This window comes from Clarias gariepinus, chromosome 19 (assembly GCF_024256425.1).
Source record: "Clarias gariepinus isolate MV-2021 ecotype Netherlands chromosome 19, CGAR_prim_01v2, whole genome shotgun sequence".
Lineage (NCBI taxonomy): Eukaryota > Metazoa > Chordata > Actinopteri > Siluriformes > Clariidae > Clarias > Clarias gariepinus.
This window is the reverse complement of record NC_071118.1, coordinates 6539297-6549680: the sequence shown is the minus strand read 5'-3', so window position 1 is coordinate 6549680 and position 10384 is coordinate 6539297.

Genomic DNA, 10384 nt, shown 5'->3' with positions numbered 1-10384 from the left:
TGTCTAACATCTTTTAGTGTTACTATAGCATCAATCATATCCTTGAGATCAAATGGTGATCGAATTATTTGAAAAATTATTAGGACATTGCTCTTTTCTAAATAATCACCTTATCCATTAGAGATTTAATAAACCTGTACAAGAATGTAATTCATAAGTATTTGTTCTTTAATGAAATAAAACCACTCAATGTGTTAGGCTTATTTTATGGATGGTTTTGTTTTTTGGTGATACCTTTTTCTAAATACAGGACTATGTGATTTATTGCCACTGTAAATTACTTGGAAAGAGCACCACAATGTTGCAAGACAATTTAGATTTTCAAAATTTTTGTTTCATATGCACTTAGGAATACTCGAAAACACTAAAAGTTTATGTAAATACACACATCACATTGTATGATTTTTTAACAATTTATTTGTGAATTACTGTGTCAAATAAGTATTTGATCACTTGCTTATCAGCCAAATTTCTGACCCTCAAAGACCTGTTATTTTGCTTTTAAATAGTCCAGCTACACTCTGCTCATGATTTTAAATTAGTAGCACCATTAGTAGCACCTGTTTGCGGTCGTTAGCTGTCATAAAGACACCTGTGAACCCCACAATCAGCCAAGTAGCAACATGGGCAAACCAAAGAGCTGTCAAAAGACGCAAAAGACAAAATTGTAGACCTTCACAAAGCTGGCAAGAGCTACAGAGCAATTTCCAAGCAGCTTGGTGAAAAAAACAACAACTGTAGGAGCAATTGTCATAGAATGGAAGACTGATAATGTCTAATGATGACTGTTAATGTCCCTCGGACTGGGGCCCAACAGAAGATCTGTCCCTCGTGGGGTATCAATGATGCTGAGAATGGTGAAAAATTGTTTGACCTCTGAAATCAGCCCAGAACTACACGGGAGGACCTATTCAATGCCGTGAAGATAGCTGGGACCATCGTTTTCTAAGGCTACTATCAGTAATACACTAAGACGTCATGGTTTAAAATCTTGCATCGCACGGAAGGTTCCCCTGCTTAAGTCAGCCCATGTCCAGGCCCATCTGAAGTTTGCCAGGGACTATCTGGATGATCCAGAGGAGTCATGGGAGAAAGTCCTGTGGTCAGATGAGACCAAAGTAGAACTTTTTAGTTTTATCTACATTTGCCGTGTTTGGAGGAAGAAGAATGATCAGTATCATCCCAATAATACCATACCTACAGTGAAGCATGGGGCTGGAAGCATCACGCTCTGGGGGTGTTTTTCTGCACAGGGGACAGGACGACTGCACTGTATTAAGAAAAGGATGAATAGGGTCATGTATTGTGACATATTGGGCAAAAACCTCCTTCCCTCAGTCAGAGCATTAAAGATGGGTTGTGGCTGGGTCTTCCAACATGACAGTGACCCAAAGCACACAGCCAGGAAAACCAAGGAGTGGCTCCGTAAGAAGCATATCAAGGTTCTGGAGTGGCCTAGACCTAAATCCAATAGAAAATCTTTGGAGGGAGATGAAATTCCTAAACCTAATATTTATCTCTCAGAGTTCAATCATTACATAATATTTTGTGCAGCAGACTTACAATATTACATATTTACCTGTTGCCCCTGCCTAATTTGTACATGTTTTGGATTTTTCCTTTTTTCACCACTATGTGTTATGAAATTTCCCCTTACAACAGCACTTGCAACATTTGGACATGTTTTGGATTTTTCAACATTATGTATTATGAAATTTGCGTTTTTACAACAACACTTACAACAGCACTTCATCTGCAACTATAAGGTTTATATAAACCTAATATTTTTCTCTCTGAGGTTAATCATTACATAATCTTTTGTGTAGCAGACTTACAATACTACATATTTACCTGTTGCTCCTCTGCCTGATTTGGACATGTTTTTGGATTTTTCCTTTTTTTCACATTACAGTATGTGTTATGAAATGTGCCTTTACAACAGCAGAATAGTGTTTCTGTTATAAAAGGTTAGGTGTTGTTGTTACGTGCTTGAAGGGCTGGCATAGACGCAGAGTTATGAACGTAAAGAGTCCTTTTAAAGTGCCTCAATTATGCCATTTTAAAGGTTGCTAATATTGCTTAATGAGTCTCTTAAAACAGGTTTACATGTATGCAAGGTCAAAAAACACTTTCGTTTTCTCCAAATATAGATTTAATTTCATCCCATTTCTAAATAATTCGTAAACGACTTGTGTAAAGTCGTTTGAAGATTCAGTCTGTAAACTAAGATGAGACAGACCCAGGACGAGACAGACCCGGGACAAGACAGACTAATGACTGAGCAGGTTAGTATCTAAACGAATTAGTATCTGAGCGGGTTAGTAGCTAAACAGGTTATTGTCTAAATGGATAATGACCTACGCGGGTTAGTAGCTTAACACACAAGACGCTCAACACACAAGAAGTTAATCCTTACTAGCGGCTAATCCTTACTAGCGGCTAAATAACTAGTTTTTTACACAGAACTCTGGACAAACTAACTATTACATTTAACTTCATAAAAACAGCTCCATAAATCAAATGCAAAATGAACATAACAAACCTTAGAAAACTAGAGTCAACTTAAAACAGACATTACACAAGAAATGCAAACTAATACTAAACAAATCAACACAAATTAAATGCCCACTTGATAACTAATGCTCGACCCAGTTCCCCAGAACAAACAGCCTTTTATAAAGGATCTAATGAGCCACGGGGGTGCATTCTGGGTCCAAACTGAGTCCAAAAACCAAAAAAAAAAACTACACAAAACACACCTACAAAGTTGTCAGGCACACAGCGCCCTCTACGGGTGATCCCTTACAGTTTTATTAAGATATTAAAGGGTTTTTAACTCACTATTTTATGAGGCGCCGTATAGGGCTTAAATCAAACTTTACTCACGCACACACATATGAAACACTTGCATACACATATATGAAACACTCACACATACATATATACTACTAACTGCTCAAACAACTACATATGAAACACTTGCATACACATATATGAAACACTCACACATACATATATACTACTAACTGCTCAAACAACTACATATGAAATGCGCGCGCACATACATACATACTTTCCGCGCATATACATACATACTTTCCGCGCACATACATACATACATACTTTTCACGCACATACATACATACTTTCCGCGCACATACATACATACTTTTCACGCACATACATACATACTTTCCGCGCACATACATACATACTTTTCACGCACATACATACATACTTTCCGCGCACATACATACATACTTTCCGCGCACATACATACATACTTTCCGCGCACATACATACATACTTTCCGCGCACAAACATACATACATACATACTTTCCGCGCATATACATACACACTTTCCGCGCACACGCACGCACACACACACATACATACTTTCTGTGCACGCGCACAAAGCCAACTGTAGCGGTGTAGGGAACGAGTGAACAACGGATCTTTAGTTTAGCGAAAAAGGGAATGGATAATTTCCTATAAGTCATTACATATCGCTGGAGTGTGAAAAAATTTTACTCAAAAAAGAATTTATATTTTTATTATAATTATTATCGAGGCGAGGACATCATATAAATAGGACAAAATAATTTACATTTTGATTTAATAAAGAAACCATTCGTATTATATAGGCTAGTAATCTGTAAAAATAAATAAATAAATAATACGTTTTATATTTTTTTATGGTATCAGTTTTTGTTTCAATAAATAATCTATATTTAATGTCCGTAGCGTGAAATTTCCACAGCAGCAGGTATCCGAGGTGCTTGTGTTACCATGGTAACGCAAGGAGGAAGTGACGTTGCATGGTGTTCTGAATGGTGGAATTTTGTAGAGTGAAGTTCCCTTTTCAGACATTTCCTGCGCAGGGAGTAGGGTGTAGGGTGTAGTCATTTCAATGTATATGAACTTCATTCTCCCTGATTAGTAGTAGCGTTTCTTAAATAGACCGTTAATGGACAGTTTAGAAGACAACGAGTGATTTATTTATCACCACAAAAGTGGGTGATATGGGGGGTCGGAACAATGTTTGTCCCGTGGGATTCCGATGAGTTGTTTATTCATATAAGCGAAGGCGAGGAAACACATTTCACAAAACAGTATTTCTTTCTGTTGTAGGATCCGACATATTAGCCACAGATTCCGTGCTTTAATTTTTTTTTTTGCAAATCATCACCTGCGTTTTCTGCCGCTGAAATATTCAGACATTATGTGGATAGTTCTGAATATGCCATGTGATTGAGCAGTGATGATACAAACCAGTACTACCATTCAGGGAGAATGAAGCGACAAGTCCGTCTACACTGAAATGCCTTCCTTTTACACTGAAATACCTTCCGGTTACACTGAAATGCCTTCCGGTTACACTGAGAATCTCATAGGTGAATGTGCGAGAAGAGTTTGTATGTGTGTGCGCGGAAAGTATGTATGTATGTGTGTGCGCGGAAAGTATGTATGTATGTGCGCGGAAAGTATGTATGTATGTGCGCGGAAAGTATGTATGTATGTGCGCGGAAAGTATGTATGTGTGTGCGCGGAAAGTATGTATGTATGTGCGCGGAAAGTATGTATGTATGTGCGCGGAAAGTATGTATGTATGTGCGCGGAAAGTATGTATGTGTGTGCGCGGAAAGTATGTATGTATGTGCGCGGAAAGTATGTATGTATGTGCGCGCGCATTTCATATGTAGTTGTTTGAGCAGTTAGTAGTATATATGTATGTGTGAGTGTTTCATATGTAGTTGTTTGAGCAGTTAGTAGTATATATGTATGTGTGAGTGTTTCATATATGTGTATGCAAGTGTTTCATATGTAGTTGTTTGAGCAGTTAGTAGTATATATGTATGTGTGAGTGTTTCATATATGTGTATGCAAGTGTTTCATATGTGTGTGCATGAGTAAAGTTTGATTTAAGCCCTATACGGCGCCTCATACACTATGTTTTTGTGTAGTCACATGTTGCATCACTAGCAGACAGCTGAAGAGCCCGGTTTGTCTCCTGAGTGCAGGGAATTCAAATTGTTCTAGGACACACAAAGAATAATACGTTTTTTGTTTTGTTTTTTACTTTTTATTCTAATAAAAAAGTGTGCATAATCTCACATAAGTCTCCGAATGTCATACGAATTAGATAATGTAAGTCAGTTTAATAAATTGTGCTTGTAAGGAGTTGTGCTTGATTATTTCTTATTTCTAAAATGCTGGATTAGCATAAATTCCTCACCTGATGTCAGGATTGACTTTTACACTTTTCTTTAAATGAATAAGCGCCACATATTTATAAAACTCTGATAATTCCTTTGCCGCCTTCTGTCACGCACCGTAGTGTAAATGAATGATATATATATACACTGAAAAAAATGAATCTGAGATGTTGTAAATGTAGCATAATTAAATCTGTGTATTCAACAATAAATAGTCAAGTTTGTACGTTTACATAAATATATTGTGGCGTGGGCGGGGCGGCGGCTGACGACCAGCATGCCTTGCGGGGATGTCGGTGTGTGTTCACCATGTTGGGGAAAGGTGTTTGGGTTGGTGGCTTCGGCCCTGTTTGTGTGAGGGGTGTGTGACGTGTGAAATGTGCTCCAGTTCAAGCTAGTGCTGAATTGGATGTAGGCTCCTGAGTGAAGGTGCTGCTCATGCCATACCTGCTGTGTGCTGAATAAAGTACTCCCAGCCATTGCATTGGGTAGCAAATAAGCTCACTCGTCTCTCCAGCATTTCTTCAGGCGTAAAAACGCTACAATATCTAAGTTAGAACTTAATCTGCATTTGTTAAGAATACAAGACAATGTGCATTTTTTCCTTAACATATATTTTTTACGTAATCCCTGACAATCTTTTTAAGTGGACACACAACAAGCAATAATCGTGTTCATTTTACTCTGTTTAAATAAAACTGCCTCCCCATGGAAAAAGCATGGGGAAACCCCGTATCAAATTAGTGTACCAAAGCCTTATTGCGGTAGGAAACAACTCTTTGGAGCATTATGTTCACCTCGTGTGTAAAAAGTTTTAACGGGTTGTTTTTTCTACCCAAACGCTGTGTTGCCGCTCTTGGGTAATTTTTCTGGGTTATTTACAGAGAGTTGGGTAGTTTTTGTGTAACCCAGCTGCTGGGTTAAAGTTTGCTTCCCCCCACTCCCCCTTTCCCCCCAAAGTTCACCGGTGGATTCAGCGGCTGTCAGTCAGAGCTTCGTGTCTCTCTTGAGCTCCCACACCGCTGATGACGGTTCATTTAAGGGAAAATGACGTTAAATACAAGGTCTGTATACACATGTTCACTCACCTAAGTCACATATGACTGAAAAAATATTACTATATGTGACATTTATTACTGTTACCGTGTTACGGTTACACTTAAACTTTCAGGCTGGTCTGAGGTGATAATTTAGCTGACAATAGCTGCTATAGTTAGCCAAAGAACCCCAGCTGTGTGTGAAAGAAACGGATAAGATGTCTGAGCTTTTTATCTTTCTCTGTAGAATGTTTGCGGAGTGACGAAGATGCTGAAGTGATGAATGAACGCTAAACCGTTAACTGTAGTGCTAGCATGACGCAGGCATTTAGTTAGGTTACTAGCGTTAGCAAACACATTAAGATTAGAACTTTATTAATCTCACTGCTTGTGAGAATAAAATGCTGGGGTGTTACAAAACACTGACCATTGTCATTTTTTTATTTAGTATCAATCCTATTACACACTAAATTAATAGTTTTATTCAGTTTAATCCTTGCTCTTCAACAAAATTGTTTACTTTCTTTCATTTTTTTTTTCTTTCTAAGGTTGGAACCAACATGGTGAAATACCTCCAGCAGGCTGAAGGGTCAAGGCCGTACCCCTACATCCTGACGTTGGGAGAAAATGACCAGCGCTGCTCTTAGGCATTCGACATTCTGGTGGGACAGGCTCTGGAGCAATGCACACTACTTGGGGCGGTTGATGTGTGCTTAAAGGCATTTTATATTTTTGACAATAACTATCCAAAGGAGTGTGCTCCTGTATAGGACTTTTTGTAATGTTGCTATGAAATAGCGAGGCCTACTTGAAAAGTCATAGACAGTGTTTGTATGTTAAAATGAGACCAGGGCTGGATAGTTTTGTTCTGCAAAAAAGATATTTGGAGTCACAGAGATCCTGCTCTGTAGAAGCTGCCTCAGCCTATTTGTGCAATTACATTCTGCCCTTGTGAGTAATAGTATGGTAATGATGTTGCTGTTGATTATCTGTTCTTGTGCTTTTGAAAAATAAATATTTTTTCTAGGAACATTTAATAGTATGATGTTTATTGCATATATGTATGGTTTGCAAAACTAGAAAGTTTTTTTTGTAATAGACCAGTATATCAAAGTATTTTAACTGTTTAATAGACATTTTTTTTTATTCATTTTTTTTTTTTTTACTGATTCACTATAAACAAATAACCCATTTTGCTGGGTAAAATTAACCCAGCATTATAGTTAAATGTGACTTAGCATTTAGGTTGAATATTTAACCCATCTTGCTGGGTTAAACAAATAACCAATTTTGCTGGGTTAAATTAACCCAGCAATATTTACCCAGTATTTTTTAGGGTGGTTCTTACTTTTAAGTTTTGTGCTGGATGAAGTTGCATTTCAAAGTACAAAATTACACAACTAGTATTTTAACTATAACATATAAGAAATGCCTAACTAGATAATGTGAGTATATATAACTTTAAAATGAGACTAGGACATTTAAAAATAAAACAAAGTAGGCCCCACTCCAAGTAATGTGGAAACTAAAAAAAAAAATAGTTAAATTTCAATTAAAAATACATATTTGAAACTCTTAAAGTTAAGTAGCATGGACACAAAAGAATGACTAGGGAAATTATTAAATTAAGTAGAATTTACTTGCGAAATTAAATAGACTTTACTAGAAAAAATTAAGTAGACTTTACTAGCAAAAAATATTTGTTACATAAAGAAATGTAAGTAGTAAATACTAAGAATAGTCTTGCTTGAACTACATAATTATCTGATGCCAAAAGTTACCTTAATTTTTTTAAGTAGATCAGGCTGGATATTTTTTTCAGTGTATGATACCTCTCCACCTCTAGTAATCTGGCATCCAATCAGAAAAAAAAAAGTTTAATTCGGCCAATTGTTTTAAAATCTTCTATCTGTGGGACAGCCTGACAAAAACCTTTGATTTCAAAATTTCAAAGTAAAGAAAAAACTTATATATATATATATATATATATATATATATAAATCAAGAATATATATTTTTTTTTCATCTTTTTCAGTTTCCAAGTAACTAAATAATAAGATAATATAATCCAAATAATAAAACATTTTAGCACCCTGTTTGATCAGTACTTGACCTGACTTGCTCAGACTTTTGACTGATTTAGTTTAGAAGAAAAACTGGTGAAGTAAAGTTATCCCTGACCTCTTCTACTCTTTAGACCCATCACATAAATAACACTTACTGCTGCTAAAGATATGGACATATGGAATATATAGTATATTAATATATAATTATAAAATGTAAAGTGTTTAGTGTCCAAATCTAAATACACGTGTGCTATGAGTTCATGTGTGTTATAACGACCTATGATACCTTTAGCACTGGGTGCCACAAGAAGAATTCTGTCCAGACTATCATCAGACCTGAAGCAATGGGCAGCAGTTAGAATAAACCTGGAAGTGACCAAGGGTCCCGTACAGTTTGTCGTCCCATTCTCATGCTGATACAAGCAGAAATAAAAGGAGTTATGCTGACTTGATTTATGTTAAAAAATAGCAAATTTGGGTAAAAACAGAGGGTGGGTAGAATAAAAACAAATCTTACAGTTATACAGTAGATATCTTTATTAGCCAGGGGTATGTTGTGCAAATGCTTGATTTATTCTCAGGGTCATAGTAGTCTTTATAGAGTCCACACAGAGACATGCTAGTGCTCTCATCTAGGGAAGAAACACATATAGTAAATGTTCATGCACACACACACACAAGCGCACAAACACACACACACAGACACACACACACAGACACACACACACACACACACACACACACGTACAATACAAAAATTTAGGCAAAATGAACCTTAAAGAAAATATAATGACACTTGTTTAAATTCATAGCTAGAGGGAGCTGTGGGAAATAAAACCATTAAAAATAAGTAAAAATAAATAAATAAATAAATACCAATCATTTCATCAAAGGTCTCTTTAACATATTCCAAGTCTTGCACTGCAAAAAAAAAACTTCTTGTGATTGGCTCTTTTTTTTCACCCACTTATCAATTGCCTCTTTCTCGGCATTAGGGCCCATTCCAAATGCATAATGATCTGTAAAATAACCACGTGTGTATTAGAATATTAATATGGAATTCCAAAGTTTTATTTTTAATAAAGATTGCTTATTTGCAGAATTGTTACGGCGGAAAAATGAAATCAGTGATGACAGCTGTGCATCTGATGGTAATTTACTTCTGTTAAAGATGGTAATCTTCACTGTTAGTATGAATGGAGCTTAAGACAAAATTATGTTTTACTAAGTTATTTTTATCATGATATTATTTATCATGTCTCCACTGTAAACTGTTTTCATTGATTTGCTCAACAATATGTTTGGGGTTTTCTCCTTTAATAAACGTACCTGTTAAATATGAAGAAGTGAAATATTAATAATAATTATTATAATAATAATAATAAGAAGAAGAAGAATACATGTTGACTTTTAACACTGAATCTTTATGAAAAAATATGTGATTAATACCATCAGTGAACATGACGTGATGCATCTCATTAAAGTCTGTTTTATTATCAGCCTTCTGGAAACCGATGTGGTAGATTCATATGCTTTGTGAATGTTGCTTCCTGATCCTCTTTTATATGCCAATTTTTACAAAGAACATTTTAAATCAGACCTTTACATATTTTCATTATGAATATAAAACATCACCTAAATGATTACTATTTAGTAATATAACCAGAGGAAAAAAAATAATATTTTATTTGTCCATTTGTTCATAGATTGTTATGGAACAGCTTATCAGCTTATTTTTAACATTTCACATTTATGTCTGTTAAGAGCAATGTATCAAAAAGTCCACATGAACTTGATTCTGAAAATGTGATCATGTGATGTGACTAGTTTATATTTTGCGACCTACTAAACATCAAAAATATAAACTAAATCATCCAAAAAAAAGGCAAAGTCACAGTTTAATACTCTATAATACTTTATAGATCATTTGCTAAACAAGCAACCCTTAACTGCCAATATATAGTTTAGGATTTATTGATAGGCTGCAGTCTACAGTAAACTATCCATATAGTTATAACCTATTTATATACAGTAGATTATGCACTTAAATATAATTACTTTAT